Source organism: Eurypyga helias, unplaced genomic scaffold (assembly GCF_000690775.1).
Source record: "Eurypyga helias isolate BGI_N326 unplaced genomic scaffold, ASM69077v1 scaffold4984, whole genome shotgun sequence".
Lineage (NCBI taxonomy): Eukaryota > Metazoa > Chordata > Aves > Eurypygiformes > Eurypygidae > Eurypyga > Eurypyga helias.
In genome coordinates, this window is record NW_010245504.1 from 37,331 (window position 1) to 58,983 (window position 21,653).

General features: G+C 41.7%; 1 protein-coding gene across 1 annotated transcript in view; it reads left to right on the top strand.

Annotated features, from left to right (window-relative positions):
* CALD1 (caldesmon 1) overlaps positions 1-21,653 on the top strand; it is a 121,119-nt gene that overhangs the window by 1,633 nt on the left and 97,833 nt on the right. The gene's annotated exons all lie outside the window — the stretch shown is intronic.

The following is a 21,653-nucleotide window of genomic DNA, read 5'->3' on the forward strand; positions in this document are numbered from 1 at the left end:
AAGAAGGCACTTCAGTCCCACAGCTGAGACTGTGGTTCAGTGTATTTCAGAGCCGGTGCCTTATTTTGATCCATAAACTGCATCTGAAAATCTGACCTTCAGGGATTCATTCATCTACTCCAAGTGTAGGATGCAGAGTGAGTGTCATCTGTCTCACGCTGAAATCCCCCTGGTGCTTGGAAAGCACTTGTCAGAGTGGTGGAAGAATTCTGTCATGAAGAAGGAAAGGCAAAATCTGGTAATACTTTCCACACTTAACGTCCTTTTTTTACATTGCAAAGCTGGCTGACTAGGAGGATGGTCTTTAGGGGACCTGAATGAAAATACCATGAAAAAGGCCATTAGTTTTCTTTAGAAAATCATTGAAGCAAGTGATGTGGACCAATACACTCATTTGGAAAGGAAAGAATAAGCATTATTTCCATGAAGTGCTGGAAACAAGGCACATCTCTTTACCTGTGTATAAAAAGCAGTAATACAGTTTAGTGTTATCATGATAGTCCTGTTACTCTTCTGTTAGTTCTTGAATACAGCCAAACCTGGCTTTGGAAGACAGTCTGAGACATGCTTATACAAGTTACTTTCAAAAATAAGTGGTACCCTATAAGGTTAAGGTTCAAAGTCACTGATGATTGTTTTTTTTATCTTCCTTGGAAATGTACATTTTGTTAAAAGTCAAGATGCTTGCCATTCAGAAGCATTGTGCAAGGAAAGTTTTGGTCAGGTTTTCTCTTAAATATTCAAGACTGAAAGCATTTCTCTAACATTTCTGAAGACATTTTTCTATGGCTTTGTTGCAATGAATTAAACTGAGATGAACTTAGAGTCTTTCTTCTCTTCTGTCCTCACTGCTGCTTGGAAGAGGAGCTGCAGCACTCCGTCTTGCCCAGGTCTCCCTGGGACTTCAGGTCTACATGCAGCTGGGGTGCTTTTTGGTGAAAGTTCTTTTGTGAGAGATGAGAACCTGGTGGTTTTTGTGTTGTGTTGCATTCCCAAAGAGGTGCTGAAGACAACGGTTTGGAGTTTTTTGTTTAGTTGAATGCCAGGGGATCATGCTTGGGAAGTAGTAGTGGTGTTCTTCCTGATACAATTCTCAGTCCCGTGGAAACGTGATGGCTGTCTTTGGCTGCCGAGCCCAATTGGTGGGCATCATTTGCTAGAAAAGTCTTATTTCTTGTAAGAAATTTGGAGCTAACAGGCAGCTGGAACAAGGAAAACCAGAGCATCATTTAGATATAGAAAGCTACGCTTCATATAAGGGTGTACCAAAACAAGTAAACCTGCTGTGACTCATCCAAAATTTTGGAGGAAGAACATTTTTTATTTTCCAGGAATTATACCACCTAGGAATTGTAAAACTGACACCCTGAGTAGTTGAAGAGAAATCTGCTTTTAATAAACCATGCCTGGCCAGACAGAGGTTGAAGAACATCTGGGGAAAAAAAAAAATCTGCACAAGGATCATATGTAGGGGCAGAGTCACTGCTGTGCTCGGAGTGAAGGGAGTGGAGTTGATTATCTGCATCTTCCCAGTAGGTAGAGAGCAGATACAGCTCGCTGCAGAGGATGTGGCAGGAGCATGCTGTGCTTTGGCTCTGTTCGCTGGCAAGGAGTCCATCAGAGAGCAGTGCCAAGCACAGCTTAGGCACAGCAGAAGCTGTATCTTACTGTCTTCTGCGCAACATTAACCTTCTAAGGCAGGAGATGCGTGCGCTGAGGGAAAGATAGGCTGGGAGCTGGGATTCTTCAGTCCCCATTGACAACTGCTCTTTCTCAGCTCCGTCACAGTAAGCTCTCCTGTCACTTTAAAACTGCATCACTGATACTGTTGCTTTGAACTTCCTGAGGACCTCGTTCACTTGGTGTGCGTACGTTTATGCAGCAGACTGATCTTTCTGATAACCAATTATCAGAACCCTGATAATCATTATACTGTGCAGTATTAAAAAAAGTAATCCTTACTTCTCAGGGTGTTGTGAGATATTTCCTTGCCTACGGTGATGCTTTCAGATCATGGGATGATAGAGCCTTGGTCAAAAACTTCTAGACGGTCTGAAAGTGGGAAGTAGCTGAAATCTCAAAAGAATATCTTGTCTCCAGCTAAAGCTGTAGGCTCAGGTGCTGTGGAGGACAGACTCAGAAGTGCACTAGCACTCTCAGATGTTTATCTGAACTGAGCTTGAACTCCCAATCTCTGGAACTTTCCCCATGCCTGTTTTCCAAGAAGAGCTTGATCTTTGCAGCTTTTTCTCACATGAGCGTTGCTGGTCTGGAGCTGTTAAGTCTTTAGCCCGACTCTCACTTTTGCTAAAGTCCCTTTACACAGTTCAGGCATTCTGCTTTGGGGATCTTAAAATAAGAGTAGATGACATTTAATAGCATAAATGAGAAACAGGTCCCTTAAAAAAAAAAAAAAAAAAGTGAAATTTGCCTTCCCTAAATTGAGTGCTGACCTTGAAAAAGCCCTTAAAGTCTCTGCAGACAGACTGAAATCTTTAGGAGAACAGATACCCCAAACTGCAAGAGATTACCTGAGGCAAGTAAGTTGTGGGTTGTCTTTGTTGGTTTTTTTTTTTTTTTTAAGAGAAAATTCTTTTCCATTATACTTGGTACCCAGATGTCTGTCTTAAAGCACTACTTATTTGTCAGAGAACTTCAGAACTTCCTGGTGTATTTTTCTCACCCTTCTGTAGGGTTTTATTTTTTAATTTACTAATTTTAAACATTCTCATTCTGGTCATGTGAAATATGTTAAAGATTCCATTTATATTTTGAATATTGGGGGTTTTTATGTGGGAGGCAATGTTTAAATATGTTTTGAGAAGGGGGGAGGCAAGAAAAGCTGTCATCCATCAACCAGTATTAAGTCCAACTCTGAAAGTTTGATACAAACTGAATCTGACTGTTAGTGCAGACATGATACAAATTAGCTGTGACTTCATGATACCAGCTGTTTCTCTGACAGGGTAAAAGGGCACATAACTAGAATAGCATCTTTTGTTGAAAGCAGTGTTTCCCTTTGTTAAATGTGGGAGCCTCAGGCAAAAAATTGTAGTCCTTAGTTATGTGACATGTGCAGTCTGCAACATGTTCGTGGAGCTCAGGGGCTTTTTCTGATGTTTTTCAAAGACAGGGTTATCATAAGAGTTCTATTTTCACTAGTTTTATCACCAAAAGACAAATCTCTGTCATGTTTTTGCCTTGTGTTAAAACTGAGGATAATCTAAGCACTATTCTCCTTACAAGTACAAAGAAAATTCTGAACAGCAAAACCTGAGAAAAGTCTTTAAAAAAAAAAGTTACAAATCTCAAAATAAACGTTAATTTCATTAATTATTTTTATTAATTGATTCCCTACAGTTATTTTTTTCTTACCAGAATTTTCAGGGGTTTCTTATTCCATACAAACTAAGCCTACATAGTCTTTAACAAACTAACAGTCATTAACTGAGTATGGTTTATTGAGGCAGGAGATTAGTCCTGACACAGATTCAGGGACACCAGAACCAGCTCTTCGCAGTCAGATCTTGGGTCCTCACTCATTTCTGGTGCTAGGTGGTTGTGCACAGCTCTCCCACTGCATCCAGTGCCTGAGTGAGGAGTGTGCCAGGAGCCATGAGGATGGAAACATAGAGTTGACACACCTGAGGAACATTTTGTGGCAGCACCTGGGGGGTTCCCTTGTTACCAGAGCTCATAAAGCCTACTCGTAAACTGAAACGGCTCTGAGCAAAAGCCATTTGGGTGATTTTACATCGCTGTACATCAGCATCCCTGCTGTGTATCTGTGTGACCTTAACATAGCCCCTGACCACCTCAGGCATCATAAAGTTGGCTGTAGCATGTAACTGAACTGAAACAATGTGATTTATTAAGCAATCAAATTAATCTTACTTCTGTCACTTGACTAAAAGCCAGTAAGATTTCAAAATTTATTACTACAGATAACAGACATATTCCATTTGAATCAATCAGGAAAGGGGCAATATGAAGAATGGAGTTATTTTGTTTATGTCTAACCAGGGCTACAACAAGGGACAATATTTAGGCTAGAACTACTAAGAGAAGCTGAATTTAGGCTGAATATCTTAAAAACTTTCTTAGATTAATGCTTAACAGTGTTGATGATAAACCAAAAAGAAAACATGTCAAAGGAGGTACCTTTCAGAACTGGATTTTTTTTTTTTTTTTTTTTTTTATTAAGGGGCCATGCTGTAGCTTTAGGACTATGAGCAATGTGAAGGGCATTGCTGCTTTCCAAATTTTAACTGGTATTCCACTAAGGAAGGATGTCGCTGCCAGGATGAAAATGGGAATTCCTCTGCAGAGCACAGGTTGTATTTCAGACATGTGGAAGTTAGGATGACTTGATGATATTTTGGCCATGGCAGAAATTATGACACAACTCCTGCGTGTCTTCATAGAGAAGCCTCTATATAAGCTGTCATGTGAGATGGCAGAGCAGACAAACTCAAATCCTACTGAAGATGAAAAGAAAAAAATTCGGTTGACATAGAATTATAGCAGGCATATGAATGAAAGGCAAGAGTTGAATGTTGAAAAATACTAACTTCTACTCATAAACATCTTGGAGTAAATTTAAAAAATAAATACATATCAAAAAGAAGCTTCAGTATGTAATGGCTGTTGAGTTTTTCATATGTTGCTGGTGATAATGTGAAGCACAAAATAGAAAATTCCAAGCACTAATAAATGATTCTTGGACACTGCTGTTGCAAACATACAATTTTACTATCGAGCATCTGTTTCTGAAATTATGTGAAGTATTTATTTAAAATGTTTTGCCATGATAGTTTAAGTAACAAGAGAACATCTTGTTTTCATGAATGTGTAGAGTGGTATGTCAACAAAGGTCCATACATGACACTGGAAGAACAAAACCCAACCACAAGAAGTTCGACATTCTGAATTGATTTTTTGATGATGTAAAAATCCCCTTGGCCTAGCCTTCTGGTTATGGTTATATCCCTGCAAACCTGGAGTATCTCCAAAGAGAGCTTAATGTATCCCTTCCATTCATGCAACCAGGCTGAATATGGGAACACAGGGATGGTTATAGATGCAATCAAAGTAAAAATGCACAGGAGATGCTGGAGAACATATTTATCACTAATGTGCAGAAAAAAAATCACTTGGAAAACTTAAACCGATAGTATTGTAGCAAACAAATAATGTGATATCAAATATATGGTCACTGCAGAAGCCATCATCGTAGTTGAATTTTATGGCCATAATGTCAGAACCATCATAGCCTCTTGTAATATCATTTCAGAACATCTCAGAACTTCTCAACTTCAGTAAGAGAACAGATGCTAGCCCTAAATCCCAGAATTTAAATTAATCTTTTTATTCACTCAAAGTACATCATTTGTAATGAAAAAGAGAAATTTTCCTCATTTTGTGTTTTAAACTGTTGAGGTGTATTGCTCTAAACGTCAATCAAACTGCCGTATTCCTCCCCAAGATGGTTACATTCAGTGGAACAGGTTGCCCAGAGAAGCTGTGGATTCCTCCTCCCTGGAAGTGTCCAAGGCCAGGCTGGATGAGGCTTTGAGCAACCTGGTCTAGTGGAAGGTGTCCCTGCCCATGGCAGGGGGGGTGGAACTAGATGGTCTGTGAGGTCCCTTCCAACCCAAACCGTTCTGTGATTCTATGATTCTATGTTGGCTCCTTCGGATACCTGGAAGAGAACAGACAATATATTGCTCTCAGCTGAGCCAGCTGCCTCTCGCTCCCTGAGAGGAATTTGCACAGTGGCTGAGTTACAGTGAAATACTTGGGTACCATTTCAAGCGCTCAGGGAGGCCTGGAACTGCTGGAGATCTCTCTTCATCCACGTGGCAGACAGGAGGGTATTCCTCATGCTGAGTTGCCCCAGGATTTATGGTTTACGATAAGGAAAGTAATTTTCCTTTAAGTGTCCGTTGTCTTGTAGGTGCTAATCATGCAAAATGACTCATGATGCTACCCTTCTGGCTGGCTCACTGCTACCCTCATATTCCTTTGTGTCTCAACTTGATTCACTTATAAGGATCAGCAACCATTTACTTTTTATTGTTATTTATACCACACTCTCTGACTTACATTCTGCAGACAAAACTACCATTCTGTGTAAGTAAAAGGGGCAAAATTTGACCTTGAAAGTGAGTAAACATTAAGGACTTGCTTCTGCCACACAGTGGCACACTGAACGTTAGGTTAGTCCTTCTACAGTTGTGTTAAATGGCTTTTCTTTTCCCATCTTTTCCTTTATTTACATTTTTTCCTTTCAATTTGCTTTCTTGTTTTACTTTCTTCTACCTAGCCCAAAGCAAAGATCTATAGGCAGCAGCCTTGTTCAGGTCTGGAAGCCAGGTCCAAAACCAACCAGACTTAACCTTGTTTCAGTTTTAAAACCTTGCTTGAGGGAGCCAGAATCCCTTTACTTAAATGACTTAATTTTCAAGCAGTATGAATCATGCAGCAACTGCACGAGCTCTGGCTAGAATATGTTGTACATATGTTTGTTCTTCAGGCAGTAAGAAGAGAATACAGAACTGGAGGTCATTTCAGTTACAACTACTTTTTTTTTTTTTTTTGAACATTCCTTCTAACAAATGCAGATTAAATGGGTTTGTTTATATGGCATGGAATTGGAAAGGCCCAAACTAACCAGGCTTTACACAATGTGGCCTTCTTCCAAATTAATCTAAAATATTTTAATCCCTCTGGAGTTCCTTTATCCTCTGCATCTGTGCTATAGTGGAGACACATTTTTAACATTTTTTTCAGGAAAATTACCTTTCTTTCCCTCCAACTGTACTCAGCAAGGTCAATGGAGCACTGTTATATGCTATTTAAACATCTGAGATTCATCATATATCTGCACACCAGAAAGAATCATCATAAAAAGTCTAATGAATCCCGACTGCTAGCCAAGCAAGGAAGTCCCTGTACGGATATCGGGTATTAGAAACAAAGAATACATGCAAAATACAGTTTTTACACTTTAGCTTTATACAATTAAGAATTAAACTGCCCCTTAAGAAGGGGGCAAGGAATGTTTGTGACCCCCGGAACAATTTTGGTAAATCAAACTCTGAGCCAAATTCTGAAGTTGTTGCATGGGCCAAGGTGGTTGCTGGGTCTGCCTGGGAGTAAGGGGTCCACTCACGCTGTGGGACCAGCCAGGGCCTGAGTGGGAGCATGGAGGGGCTGCTCAGTCCTGGGGAAGGAGATGCTCCGAGTCACGGTCAGGCTCCAGAGCTGGCTGTCTCAGTCTCTGGCTGTGTGCCTATGCTCGGTTTTAAGGCCTTTTTGTTTTCTAGTTCAGTAGCAAGTTTATGGGACTGGAACTCATTTTATTACCCAGGAACTGAAATACTGAGGGAGGCCTAGGTGGTGTTTTTTGTGTTTTGGTTTGGTTCCCCCCCTCCCGCCTCCCCATTTCAATTTTTATAAAATTATTTTCCAGGCATTTTAAAAGCCAGTGCTGATTCTTTAGCTGCCAGTACTTCCAGTCAGTCTGAAATGGCCACGGGGAGAGGATACAACTCTGATCTTTTGGAGGTTTTATCTGGAAAACTTCTATAAGGGGGCATTTTTATCTAAAATACCGCTATATAACTGTTACAGATAACACCAGGTCTGGTTTAATACCAGAGTTTATTCTAGACTCATTCTTTCTTTCAGTACTGCTAGGCCTTTGAGCTCAGATACCTTTAACAAAGTTCAAATAATTATCTGAACCTCTGTAGGAAAAACTATATGCTGAAGGCTGCTCTTCTGTGAAGGCACAGAGTTTTACTACAGTGGTTTTTTTTCCTCATCACTGGTTGTGCAGGGGCTGCAGAGAAATGAGCTTCTCTGCGAACCTGCTCCAGGCTGGTGTTGGCCTTGTCCATAATCCTAGTGCGCTCCGCTTTTCCCAGCAATAACATGCAGATAACAGTGTTGGTCTCCTGCACAAGGGGCTGCAGGGCATCAGTTGTGGGGTGGATGCCAGGATAGTGATGGTCTGGATGAAATCATACACTAAAATTGATCACCCCAGGCTGTCACTGCTTTAGAATGAAGATCCATACTTACCCCAAACACACTTTTGCCATATTTTCATATAGTCTGAGGTATTTTGGGACCATTGCAAGTCATACAGTAATGGAATAAATTCCAAGTGCAGCAGGAGACCACATTGGAGGAAAAACTCATTAAGTGCCAAGGGCATTTCTTTTACTTTTCTTATTGGGACTGGAAAATATTCCCTAAATAATACATCTGGATGTAGAGGAGTAGAGAGGAAAAAGATGAAAAACAATCCTTTAAATTCAGTAGGAGCCTACTTTAATAGCTTGTTTAATCTGCCAGCTGGCACAGCATTGACTTCTCGCTACACATACTTTAAGGAGACCTATGTAGTTCTTGGAACCAAGTTCATATTAAGTTGTAGAAACTTAAATATTAATAAATTGGCAGGACTGTTTTTTGGTACTTAATAGAAATCAAGAAACTGCTTAGTCATCTCCAAAGATATTTCTGTCTCCTTTTTGATGTAAATACTAAAATAATATGGACTTAGAGCAGTAGCAGTAGTGAAGATAGTAAAAATTCATATCTGTTCCCAGTATGAGCTCTCTCTGGATTATGTGAATATCCTTCAGACTTTGCAATCACATGTATTCCTTTTACAGGACTTTGCTTTGAGCAGTTTTTCTCATGTCATTTGTGACACCATTTGGTTTGAAAGAAGTGCATTATGAGTCTGTGTCTTCTCCAACGCTCCTTGGCCAGGAGAAGACCTGGTGCCACCTTTATGTGGCTTTTCGTTTGGGGTGTCTTGCAAGTGATATCACTTAATAGATGCTCTAGGATAGACTGCACACATATTTTATATGACTGTTAAATGTTCATGCTTTTGTTTTTCACCTGGCTTTGTGTGGAGGTATAAGAGTGCAACCGAATACAAACCTGAGGCGGAGTGTCAGCTCTATAACTAAGATTTATACTTTCTGTTCCTAAAAAGTTAGGCTACATCAAGAAACATGTTTTCTGTTTTCAATTACTTTCAGCATTGGAAAAGCAAAGGAGAAAAGCTTTAACTGCAGACCAACCTGTCTGTTACATTTAGGGAATACTTTAATAATATCCGAAGTGACACTTGTCAGTATTTACAAGTTGTAAAGGTTTGATTTGGTCCAGGTAAGCATTGAAAAATCTGGCTAGTTTAGTCATGTTTGTTTATGAATTTCAGATCTGGCTTTTATTTTCTTTGCTCACTTAACAAGCTGTTTTCAGGATTTTTATCTGGGATATGGGTTGTAAAAATCCTTCAAGCTTGCAAGCATTATGGTCTGGGATTTTAGTTTGATCCTTCTCTGTACATCTTTTCCAGAGTCTATTTCTTTTTTTCAGACCTATTTTACCATTCTTGCCTTTGTTCCCTTGTCTTCCTAACAATTTTCTCCAAAATATTTAATAGGGTATTCTTGCAGAGATTGTCTCTCTAGTTGTATTCCCCTCTTTTGTTGCACCATCAGATCTGGTGCGATGAAGCATCCGCCATCAGAAGGCCTCATTGCACACATGCCACTCATAAGTGCTATTATTTCTGCAATCGTCATTTTGAACAAGGCATAAGATTTGAAGGCTGAATTCAACAAGATTTTTTTTTCCAGCTAGCCCATAATGAAAGATGAGGGGACTGAGTTATGGAAAACAATTTGCTTAGTTAAACATAGGCTGCTTTCATATTTGTAGTAAACATTTACAAACAGATTAGAAGTTGTCCTCCCTCCCCTCCCAACTTTCTATTTCTGGTTTCGGCCAACCCTTGGTACATATGCAACGCTGCTCTATGGGTTGACGGTGAAAAATGTGCTTTGTGTGCCTTCGGTGCCCAGAACTTCGACTGTGACCAGTCACGTGTACTGTGTCTCATTCTGAGCTGGTTGGAACTAACATGGCAACAAGGGAAGCTGAGGAGACCCCATAGGGTGTTTGAATCCTTAGGAAAGAGGACTTAGGGAAAGGTAGCAGATAATGCATGGTACAAATTCCCCTCTCCCATTTATTTTTTGAAGGCAAATTAAATATTTTTCTCTTCTGGACCACACAGACATTGTCTGAGGCACTATTCCTAAAAAAATTAAACAACAGCAAAATGTATTGGCTTGATAGAGTGGCCAAGCGTAACTTTGTCACATTAACACACAGTACGTATGTATGTCTGTGTGCACCCAGGATCAAGTGCACAGGGTACTGTCAGGCCTCACCCATCTTGTTTAACTGGCTCTGAGCCAGGCTCTGTTGAAGGTTCTGGCGATGCTGTTCCCACAGGGTGAAGCAGTGGACAGTCGCATACATTACTGGTGTGGTGTGGTAGTGTCTCCTTGCTTTCAGGTAAACTCAGCATAAAGCGGGGTCGATGATGTAAACTTCAAATATGGCTAATGGTTTGAGGGGCATCTATTTTGCGGTACCCCATTTGCTTTGTCAAAAGACTTTAGATTTTTGCTGTCCTGCTTTACCTCTTTAAAGCTGGCACTGACCTCATGCTTTAATTTTCAACAAAAATGGTACAGAATCGGTGCTCATTAGAGATAAATTGATATAGCTACTTGTCAGGAAACAATCTGGGTTTCATTTTTAAAGATTGCTTTAAAAGTGTGAGCTGGAAAAGCCCAGTAGAAATTTCTGCAGCTGGATCCATTCCTGGTGGAATTCCACAGATTTCCATGATGTTCTGCCATTGAGTAATTGGCCTTTTCAGCTGCAATGTGTCTATCACAGTGACATGCATTGTGTCTGTGCAAAGGAAGTGTAGAGGTGCAAGGAGGGAAGAGGAATTAATTAAAATTCAAGAGCAACAGGCAAGACCTTGAAAATTTATCGTTCACTTCTTCTGAGGAACCGGTTGGATTCAAAATACCTCATGTCTCTTAGGGCACAACTAGGAAGATCAGCAAACCAAAGAAATTTAGGGGTAGTTTGTGGTTTTGGGGGTATTTTTTGGTAGTATTTCTTCTATCTTTAAAAATGCAGGGATCGTGACTAATTTAGCTTATTGCTGGTTTAATAGAGCAAGCAACAGACACCTCTCAACTACCACTGGAGTTGTTATGCTCAGCACTAGACAGAGCTGGATCCTAGGGCTGCGTATTTTAACAGGAAAAGAAAAAGGGTTGAAAATACAAAAATGAAACCACAGTAAGCTGGCTGCATTGTGTCTTCAGATTATTTTCTATCACTTTTTTATGACTGACTATGTAGCTTAATATATCATGATTTTCTATTTTGAAATGCCTTCCAGAAAACATGTGGAGTTTGAAGTCTGGCTTGGTGAATATTGCTGTTGGAAACTTACCTTAGACTTGCTCTAACATTTTATTATTTTGAACGGCGTTACCTTAGCTTTTCAATTCAGGACCTGAGAGATGCAGAGGAAGAGTGTGAATAGAGCTCTAAACCATTCATAAAACCTACTTGGACACATATAAATCCAGACAGTATTGTTGGAATATTGCACGCAAGCGTGGATGTCAACAGGGGTGGTGCAAGGGTAGGACAAGAGGGGAGAACCAAGTGAGAGGGTGGGGAGCAGAGAGGTAGATACTCCCTATCCCTGATCAGCTTCTTGCCTGGAGTGAAAACCCTTCTCTCCTGTGGAGAGGCGAGAAGGGGCACTGCATTGCTACTGCTGGCTTCCTTGCCAGTTCTGGTGCAGAAGAAAATCTTCCCTGGCCGATGCTTGCCCTGCTGCTAGCCCAGACCCTCTGACTACTGCCAGAGCTGTGACTGCTGCTCCCAGTGTGTCTGCTTGTCATGGACAACAGACTGCCCTGTCTTGTCATGCCTGCCTGCATCATCGGGTGGCTGTCTCCACTAGACATGAGCCTTCAGCATACTTTCTGCTTCCATGGCTTGTCCTGCTTCACACCACTGTGGTGAAAACTCTCCACATGGTCTCGTTGGGGCTTTGCGCATCGAGAAGGGACTAACAGCATCACGGTGATTAGAACTCTGTGTGTGGTCATCAGTTCTCACAGGTATTTCTGTCCCCCAGCTGCACCTCCACTGCACCTAGCTCCAGTTCGGGGCCATGGTCTGACCCTCTCGCAGCCAGTTGCTGTCCCAGCCCACGCTTATCTCTGTCCTGGTGCACACTCAACTGGGCATGCCGTTCCTTCAGAGAGGAGGCAGCTGGCAGGATCAGGGCACATGGTGCATCTGTGATGTCTGCTGTCTGAGCTGGTGTGAGGCTCCCTCTCCAGAAGATGGGAAGTCAGATGAGAAAGTATTGACAAGAATAAGTAATTTTTCCTTTTCCTTATGTCTTTGAAATCACAAGTTGAATTGATGTAATGTGGCAGTTTTATCTGTGTATGCCAGAAACTGAAGACTGGCTTTGCCATGGTTGTGGCAGCTTCTTCTGCCTCTTGTCTTTCTCATACTCTGACTTCTTACTAATAGAAATCAATGGGAGAGTTGGCATTGTCATTTACAGGGCAAGAGGAAATCCATTCTCCTTATTAATATGGCTTGGTCATCTGAGCTGGACCTAACCTGTTTCTTAGTGATGTTTGTTTGTTCTTTCCTATTATTAAGAGACAAATAGCTCCTGACTGGAAGGGGTTGGCATGGACACTGGTTTTCCGCTCTTAGATTTTGGTGAGCGATGAAGCTGACCAACAGCAGGGGCATTGCCACAGGTTTCGACAGGCCACAGATTTGCAACAAAGTGTGCAGGAAGACTAAACGCATGATGTGAGCACTTGGGATTAGGTGAACATGATGAAGCTGAAGGTCTTTGCCGGTAGAAGCAGGCAGAAGACAAAGGTAACTAGTGAATGCTATTCCGTGAGTCTGCTTCCCGGTGTTTGAATGCAGGGAAAAAGTGAATGCAAGTCAGAGCTCATTTTGGGAGTAAGTGCTCTTACAAACTGTATTGTGGGCTATAAAATCCCTTTGATTTCAGTGTGATTTGTTCTTTGAGATGGGGAGCCTCCTTGTCATTACCTGGGATAATTTCACTTATGATTAAACAGTAGTAAAGGGCAGTGCAATTTTCAGCTGCCCTTCGTATCTGCAGCAAAGGCTGAGGATTTCCTCAGTGATAACGACATGAGTAAAAATAATTTGTTTCCCGCAAGCAGGCATTGCAAAAGTAGAAGAAATTCTGCCTTTATGCGTGTGTGCACAAAGGTATGAGAGGACGCAGTAGCCTATATGGGCATAATCTGAAATCACATCAGTTTGACATGCAGGGTAAGCTCACTGATCTTTCATGGTGTATATTAGATGAACTTGGCCTGTAAGGGTGGAATCCAGTCCTGATTAAAGTCCCTGGGAAGTCTGCCAGGGATTCCAACAGGACTAGGATTTCAACTCTAGTCTGTATACTAATAATATTTCAGTATCTTTTGATCTTTGGGGACAACATATTTGAAATACTTCAGAGGACACTTGAAGGGGAGAGTCAAGGGTCAGTCCTTCTAACATGAGAACCAGTGGCTGTGCCAGCAGCTTCCAGCTATGTCTTGTTTCTTCCTTTGTCTGCTAATGGGAAATGATAGACAAATGTCACCAGGATCAGGGGTGGGACCAGTATATGCAAATCCAAATGTCAAGAGAAAGCGCAGCCTGGCCCTTATGGCAATGTGCAGTAGGAGAAAGAAGAGGAAGGAAGTGGGAGGAGTGGAAATGGCATACCCACACTCAGCCTGCCCAAGGGAATAAAGACAAATGGGGACTTTCCATTGCAACTGAGTGTCTCAGATGACGGGTCTGCTGCCGCGTGCTTAAAAGTGTATTGCAGTGTTAGCAGCATGCTAGATGTTAGCTCTCACCTCGTACGGTGCAGCTCTGTAATGCTCATTCCCCAGTGCTGAAAGAGTTCATGGATAGGAGTCGGATCCTTAAAGCCATTAGTTGCAGCCTCAAGGAAGGAACTCTGTTCCATAGAAAGCTCCATGCTGTCTCTTTCATGCGGTTGCGTCAGCAGGAGCTGATGCAGAGCCTGGCACCTGCAAGGACACGTATGGCACTGTTGGTTACTGTTGTAACCTATGCTGTGCGCAGGGTGGTTGAAACCCATTCAGCATCTATTTGAATCAAGGACCTGGACAATGGTGTGATCCTGTGGGCCACCAATAGTCTGCAGAGCACCAGATGGGAATCTTTATTCTATGTAATTACCACATAGTTTTGCTCAGGATGTCACCGAGATGTTAACTAATATGTTAATCAGGTTTAAAAATGTCCCACCAACCTATGCAAGGTTTTTTATTCCTGTGAAAGAGGAGGTGGAAAATGTACCTTATGCCACAAACAGAAATTTTAACAGCTGGGTTTCTCGACTTCCTTGTCAAAATTCTAGGTAATCCTCTGCATCCTTCTCATAGAGACAGTGGTTTGGACATACACATGTAGATGGAAATGTTCTGAGAACAGAAATTGGGCCTTTGGAAGTTTCTCAAAGTTTTATTTTCTGATGCTGAATATGAACTGTACTTGGTTGGTTTTCCATTGGTTTATTTTTCTTGGAAGTCTTAAGAAGCATGGTCAGATGGAACAAGGCACAGGCTAGATTGGAATAAAACTGTGTGTTCACATGGTCTAATACTTTTATTTTGTCTTGAGTCCCAAATGGGTTATTCCTTTTAGGGAGGAATAAAGCTACTTGATATGAGTGTGTGTGTATGTATGTATTGATATGAGTGTGTGTGTACAAGGGCATTATCTGCAGTCAACAAGAATACTTGGCCAAGCTTACAGTGACAATCACAGATATGGTTTTACATGAAAAGAACTTTAAAAATGAATTTATGAGGGAAGAAGAGCCCTTTTTTAAGCTTTACTATTGGCAATATACAACTGCCAGTGATATCCAGCATCTCAGATTAAAGAAAGCATGCATGCAGAGTGACAAAGGACAAACCAATCTGTTGAACTCCACCTTTTGACTTCAGTGAAGTTACACCTGTTTCTGAAAGATCTGAGTGGCACTGAAGGCTTCTAATGCAGAATTAAAAGAGGAACAGGGAAAACAATTTCCAAACATTTTCTGACAGATTTTCATAGAAAACAGGTTTGGGTTTTTTGTTTCGGTTTTTTTTGTGTTTTTCCTGACTGAAGATAGATTAGGGAACTCTAATTCTCCCAGATATTGCAGTAGAGTGCTTGTCATACCTGCATTTCATGAGTGACAGATTAAACAAGTCACATTTAGACAATGAGTGTTGCTTGCCGAGTTGCTCTCAGCTGCAAAAGTGGTTTTGTGTTCATTTCTGAGGTGGAAGATGTGTAGAAAGAACAAGGCAGTGTGAGTCCTAAGGAGATAGTGGATGCTGTGGCAAGTAGCCAGCTGAAATCAAATATTCTTTGTGCTTCTCACTGAGCAGTCCTTTACTGATATTTGAAAGGTCCACACCTCCACATCATGTCTTTGGGACAACTGAAGTGGAGACAGAAGGGCAATATGGGATATTTGGATTAATCTGGTACAAATCAAAAAGTGGCTTGCAATCTCAGTTCATGTGAAGCTTTAATGAGACATTTGATCCTTTTTGTGGGAGTACTGAAAAAAAAAAAGGCAATGACAGAATAGCTAGGTCTTGTGTTACCACCTGATCCTACAGTGAGGACAGGTCAGAAGTCACAGGTCCAGCTTCATGCATATAGAAAGTCTTTGTGTAGCTGGACTTGGAAGCCTTCCCTTTATTACCTCTCTGCAGGAAAGGTTCAGAAAGACTTTATCACCTTTGTTCAGCCCTTCTCTGCAGCAGACGTTTCTATTTGTAGGATATGGCTCTTTTAGTACTGATGTTACAGTTACGTCTAGTGGCTGGGACCAAACCTGAGGCCTGGTTGTGGTTTCAACTTCCTGCAAATGCAGGGTGGGAAGAATTTGCAGTTGGTGGAGTTAACATAAGGACTAAGAGACACAAAATTGATTAAGGTTCATTCTGCGAGGCCACAAAGTGAATCAAAGGTCAAACTAAGCAGTAGTATCCCCAGTTGCTGGGTTCACCCCAAATGCTAGGCACTGGGCCATGTTATCTTATTAGCTTCCTCGTTGGCACTGTTACTTGAGTTTTCCTGCAAATCCTGAAGTCGTTTCTCTTTGCACGGTTCCTGCCTCCAGCTGCTCAGGATGAGGGAGGGAAGAAAGGAGGAAGGGAGAAGGTAGGAACTGGTCATGGTTTCTTTCATGAAGAAACCTGGTATTGTCCTTTTTACTACTATATCCCTGTTCTGTACTTCCTATGGGTCCTAAAAGTTTTATCAGATCCCGCAGAATTGGGATTGTAAAATGGTGCAGGGTGGGTCTGTGCTGGTAACCCTCTTCGGTAACGAGCGTGAGAGGCTTGTTGGTCTAAGGAAGAAGAGATACCTGGTACACAGTGTATTTATGTGTCCTTAGCTAGATAAGAAAGGAAATTTAGCAGAAAATCTCTGTTGTTGCAAAGAAACTGAAGGCCAAAACCCTTTTACCCTCCTTCAGGTGAATGAAGCTATGTTCTGTCCTCATTCTTTGATGAAGAATAGGCCAAACTGCTGAGAGGGGTCTGGCAAGAACTCTGACCCGTGCTGTCTTGCATGGGCAGTCAGCCCGGCAGTTCTCTGCGTGAAGCTTGTCCTGGGCATTCACAATGCTTGGAGCAATGAGTGATCCCAAATTGTTTATGGAGAGGGTGGTGAGGCACTGGAACAGGTTGCCCCGAGAAGCTGTGGATGCCCCATCCCTGGATGTCTTCAAGGCCAGGCTGGATGAGGCTTGGAGCAACCTGGTCTAGTGGAAGGTGTCCCTGCCCATGGCAGGGGGGTTGGAACTAGGTGGTCTTTAAGGTCCTTTCCAAGCTAAATCATTCTATGGTAAGGAAACAGGTATGAGTTTCAGGATCTTTGGGCCTGCAGGTCACCAAGAGGAAATCCATAATTACTTCATTGTTTCGGGGGGGAAGCAAGATGGCATATACTAGCACAATGCTGTCACCAGCTGTGGCCGGTGTAGAACCCCGTGCAATACACAGCTGTGCTATATTAGGGAACATGTTCTGGCTTGAAGTTTCTTGACTCAACTAGGCTGAAGCTGGTGCAGAGGTTCAGCATAAACATGGTAGTCTGGGAGCTCCTTCAGTGTAATGGGAAGGTGACTGGCGGGTCTTGAAAGAAAGAAATTTCTGTTTGTTAAAGACCTGAGTAGCAGTTTGCATTTTCACTTGCTTGTTACCAGCTTAACTCATCTGCTTTTAAGGCCCTCTGGGTGCTGAGTTGTCTCTGAAATCAGTGCTGGGGGTGGGTAGGGTGAGGACAGTATTAAATCTGAGCCAGAGCAGGTAGTTATTTTGCTCTCCATACTGGAATTATACAGATATGTAGTTGTGTCTGTATTTCTACCTAGCCAATTTACTGTTTGCTTTCAAACAGCGTATTTCCATTAATTGCTATTAGAATATTCTGTTATGTATTTATAGTTATTGTGCATTCCTCTGATTTTTCACCTTGAAAGATGAAAGAAGACATAATTTTAAACTCTGTTATGGGATGAGACATAAAGGGGAGTGGGATTTGCATGCATGTGTTTTGTACCAGGAGGGATTAAGTGTGGCTGTCCTTGAAGGAAGCACTTTTTAGCAAGACAATGAAAAACTCAACAAATTCTAGTAGTAAACTATAGTCAACTGAAGATCAAAGGCATTATGTGAAGTGCAGAGATGAAAAGGAGAGAGAGGCTGGTCCTGTTTTTGAAATGAAAAGTGTTTTTTTCAGGGATATGGTATTTGCAGGGCACATACTTTGCTTTAATTCTGATTCAGGTAGTGTGGCAATGCTGGTAAATGTATGTAAGTTATTTTGCTTATGTGCCCTCTCTTAGTTTTTCTTAACATGTCTACAGGAAGACCACAGGATTTATCAGACATCCCATCATCTAAATCTGAACCAAAAGAAATAGGGACCCTGAGAAGACACTTGTATGTAAGGCTGTGGAAAATCTGAGGTCCTGAGCAAGAATTATCTTCAGTAATTTCTGAGAGGGATTTGGGAGTAGGGGGGAAGCAAGGTCAAAGATCTTTGTAATATTCTCCCATAGGTCCCTCTTCGGAGTCTGGTGGTGGAAAACTTGCAAGAGTTTACTTCAGATCCAGTGTTATTTCAGTTGTATAAAGGTTGAAAAGATACTAAGGAACTAAGGATACTAAGGAACCAGACTAAGGTGGAAGCAACAAAATGATGATTTTTATGGTGTAACCTTTCACAGTGTAAAACTAGCCCATATTCCAATAACTTGCATATGTGTGGATGTCAGGCGAATGGAACTGGTCAAATGGTTTCAGACATGTGTTTGCTGAAAAAAGTATATATTTATGCTTCTTTTAAATTTATTTATGACTTCCGGTTGAAATACTCAAAAAACATACCTGGAAATAAATTGGAGGAAAAAAAGAGATAAAACATTTTCCATCATACTTTGAAAACTGAAATTTTAATGTTTAAAATAAAACGAAAGAACATTTTTTTTTTTTTGAGGTTGAGTGATACATTACTTTTGATTTGAAACCGTTTTCTTAGGGACAGTTTTCCTTTTTTTTTTTTTTTCCAGAAGAACTAATTTTTTTTGGTCTGACACCGAATTATTAAGTTGCGTAATGGGGGGAAAAAAAAAGGATGCAATCAGAAAGACACATTTTCAGATTTGGCTCTGCAGTCAGGCCCTGGAGTGGAGCTGGGTGGGGTGTTATGGTTTGGCACAGAATATTTTCACTCATGAAGAATTTTCATTTTAAGTAAAGAAGCATCAAAATGTGCATGCTCCCAAAAATGATTGGTAGAAAATACTGCAAGTAATTAGTGCCTCCCTCTATAAGCAAAGAAATTTTTTAATTGTCTGAGAGGCAAGAACACTGATTTTATGCTCCCTTTTTGTGGAGAGAGAAAACATTTTTAGAGTGATTATGAAGTTATCATCTAGTAGTTTTCAGAGGCTGAAAGATAAGAAATCATTTTGGGAAGACAGTGAACAGCACTGAATAGTTGACTACTTCAGGTGGATCTAGCTGATGACTCATTTTCTTGCACTGATATGGCTTTGCTAACTGAAGGTTGTGTTGTTGACTTGACTTCCATTTCCCAAGTGCCTTGCTCATTTTTAAAAAAGGATTTGTCTTGCAAATCATTGGAACACCATGAAGTGGCTGGACCTCAGTCCTTTGAGAGGAGATGCTGTGCTCTAATAAACCTTAGACATCCTCCCAGTCACCCTGTAGATGGAGAAGACTGGGAGAGGACTTTTTACAAGAGCCTGTAGTGTCAGGACAAGGGGTAACACGTACAAACTGAAAACAGGGAGGTTTAGATTAGATATCAGGAAGAAGTTCTTCCCGGAGAGGGTGGTGAGGCACTGGAACAGGTTGCCCAGAGATGTTGTGGATGCCCCATCCCTGGATGTCTTCCATCCCAGGCTGGATGAGGCTTTGAGCAACCTGGTCTAGTGGAAGGTGTCCCTGCCCATGGCAGGGGGGGTGGAACTAGATGGTCTTTTAGGGCCCTTCCAACCCAAAGCATTCTGTGATTCTATGAGAAAGGTTGTTGTACAGCTTTCAGGAGAAGTTCCTTGATGCAATCTCCCCTATAGTCCTGAGAAGGAAAGAAGGGGGAAGAACAGAAATAGTTCTAGGTTGTTATTATTATCTTTCTTAGTTTTTCTTGTGAGGAACAGCACTTGTGCTCTTAGAGATGAGAGACGGTGCTGAGGACCATGTAGGAAGAGAAGGAGTAGAGGTATTGGCTAGGCCACTGGGAAGGGGGATGGGGGAAATCTGGGTGCACAGAATCTGGAGCTGGGGGAGGGAAGGAGTGTACCTTTTTAGGAGTGGAGAGAGGGATGTACCTGGCTGGGTAAGAAGTGATGAAGACCAGATGTCAAAGCATGTCTGCTTTTGGGAGGTAGAGTGGGGAAAAAATCGTTTGGGATTCTCAGTCCTAGCACATGAGGTGTCAGCCCAACAGTCAGCTCTTTATGTTTTAAATCCCTGCTGGTGACTGTACCCAGACTAAACGCTGTTGCCTGGTGCAGTCACAGACCCTGTGGACACAGCCATCTGCTCTCTTTGCACAGTAACCCCGCACACTGCTTCGAACCTGCTCTCTGCAGCCTACCATTCCTCCTTCGATCCTCGTCTCCCAGCTGGGGAGAACCACACCAGTCCTGCAGCTCACGGGCCCTCCAGCAAAGGAACTGAGGCAGGATTTGGCTGCACACGTAGGCTGCTATGAAAACACTTCTTGGGAGAAAATGTCAGATTTGCTGTTCTGTGTTCTTCAAGGGGTACACAAAGTGGCAAGAGTAAACAAACACAAGATTTGAAAAAAATGTAACAACTTGCTTTTTATATTTATTTATGATCATTGTGCCTTTTAAAAAAAAGGTGGCAGTAATTGTGAAGCCGCTATCAGATTTGCAAAATTAACCTTCCCTTTGAACCTCCACAGAACAGCCCCAGCCAGACAAACATGCAGAAAGGCACAACCAACAACAAAATTTTAAGTCCTTCAATCCAGGAACAAATCAGAAAGAAAAACACCCCCAGGAAAAGTAAACTAATAAAATAACCTTCATAAAACCCTTGCCTTCAGCAGTATTTTAATCTAAAAAGGGGGGCAGAAAAAGCCATGGACTCCCTCTCATGGAGGTTTTGCTATTGCCAGTGATTTTATGGGGAGGGGGCCTGGATGGTGCACTGGCAGGCAGAAGTATAAAGCCACAGGGCAGATGTACATCTGCAGACAGAGCACTACAAATAATTTACAAATGCACCTTGGCTTTGTTTCCTTTTAAATTGCAGGCAGTTCATAAGCCACCTCTGAACGGGAGGCTGCATCTGCACGCCGACTTTCTCTGTGGCGTAAATGGCCGGTCTTGTACTAACGGGCTGGAAAACTTTTTTTTTCTTTCTTTGAGCGGAGGGGGGGACGGGACACGTGGTGGGGTGGAAATCCTCCGAGTGCAGTGCCTAGGCTGGGATTGCAGAGGAAGCTGAGGCCTCCAGCCCTGCACAGGAAGCAATCTTAGAGCAGGCCTTAAATGCCAGATTCCAGGCAGAGTTTAACTAACCACTGACAGCTCTGTAAACAAAGCAGGGACAAAAAGAGAACAGCTTTCCCTTTTCTGGTAGTCATTTTTGGTTTGGGGGCTGCAGGGGAATTCTGTAATGCTCGGCTTGATGGGATATAAACCAAGGCTGAAAAGGCTTTGTATATGAAGAGCTGTAAAGGGGAAAATATTTCATGGACTAAATCATAAAGAAGAAGGTAGGGCATAGGGAAAAACGCGTGGATTAAACTACAAAAAAAATATTGCTACTTTTGGATCTTTGAGCTGGATTTATACATAGCTTGGCTTCTCCTGGGTGGTATTTAAAAGCTGCGGCTTATTTTCCTTTTCTATTCTCTTTTCCTTTTTTTCTTATTTTCCTTTTCTTTCTTTCCTCTTTTTTTACTTTTTTTTTGAAGGGGGGCGGGCTGTGTGGTGATGAACAGACGGGAACTTTTTCAAAACTTTTAATCATCTGTGCAACTAAGGAAAATAAGAAATCTCTTGTGCAGCGTTTTTACTGCTTCCAGTAAAACCTGGAAGCTTCACGTTAAAATCCTGCTGA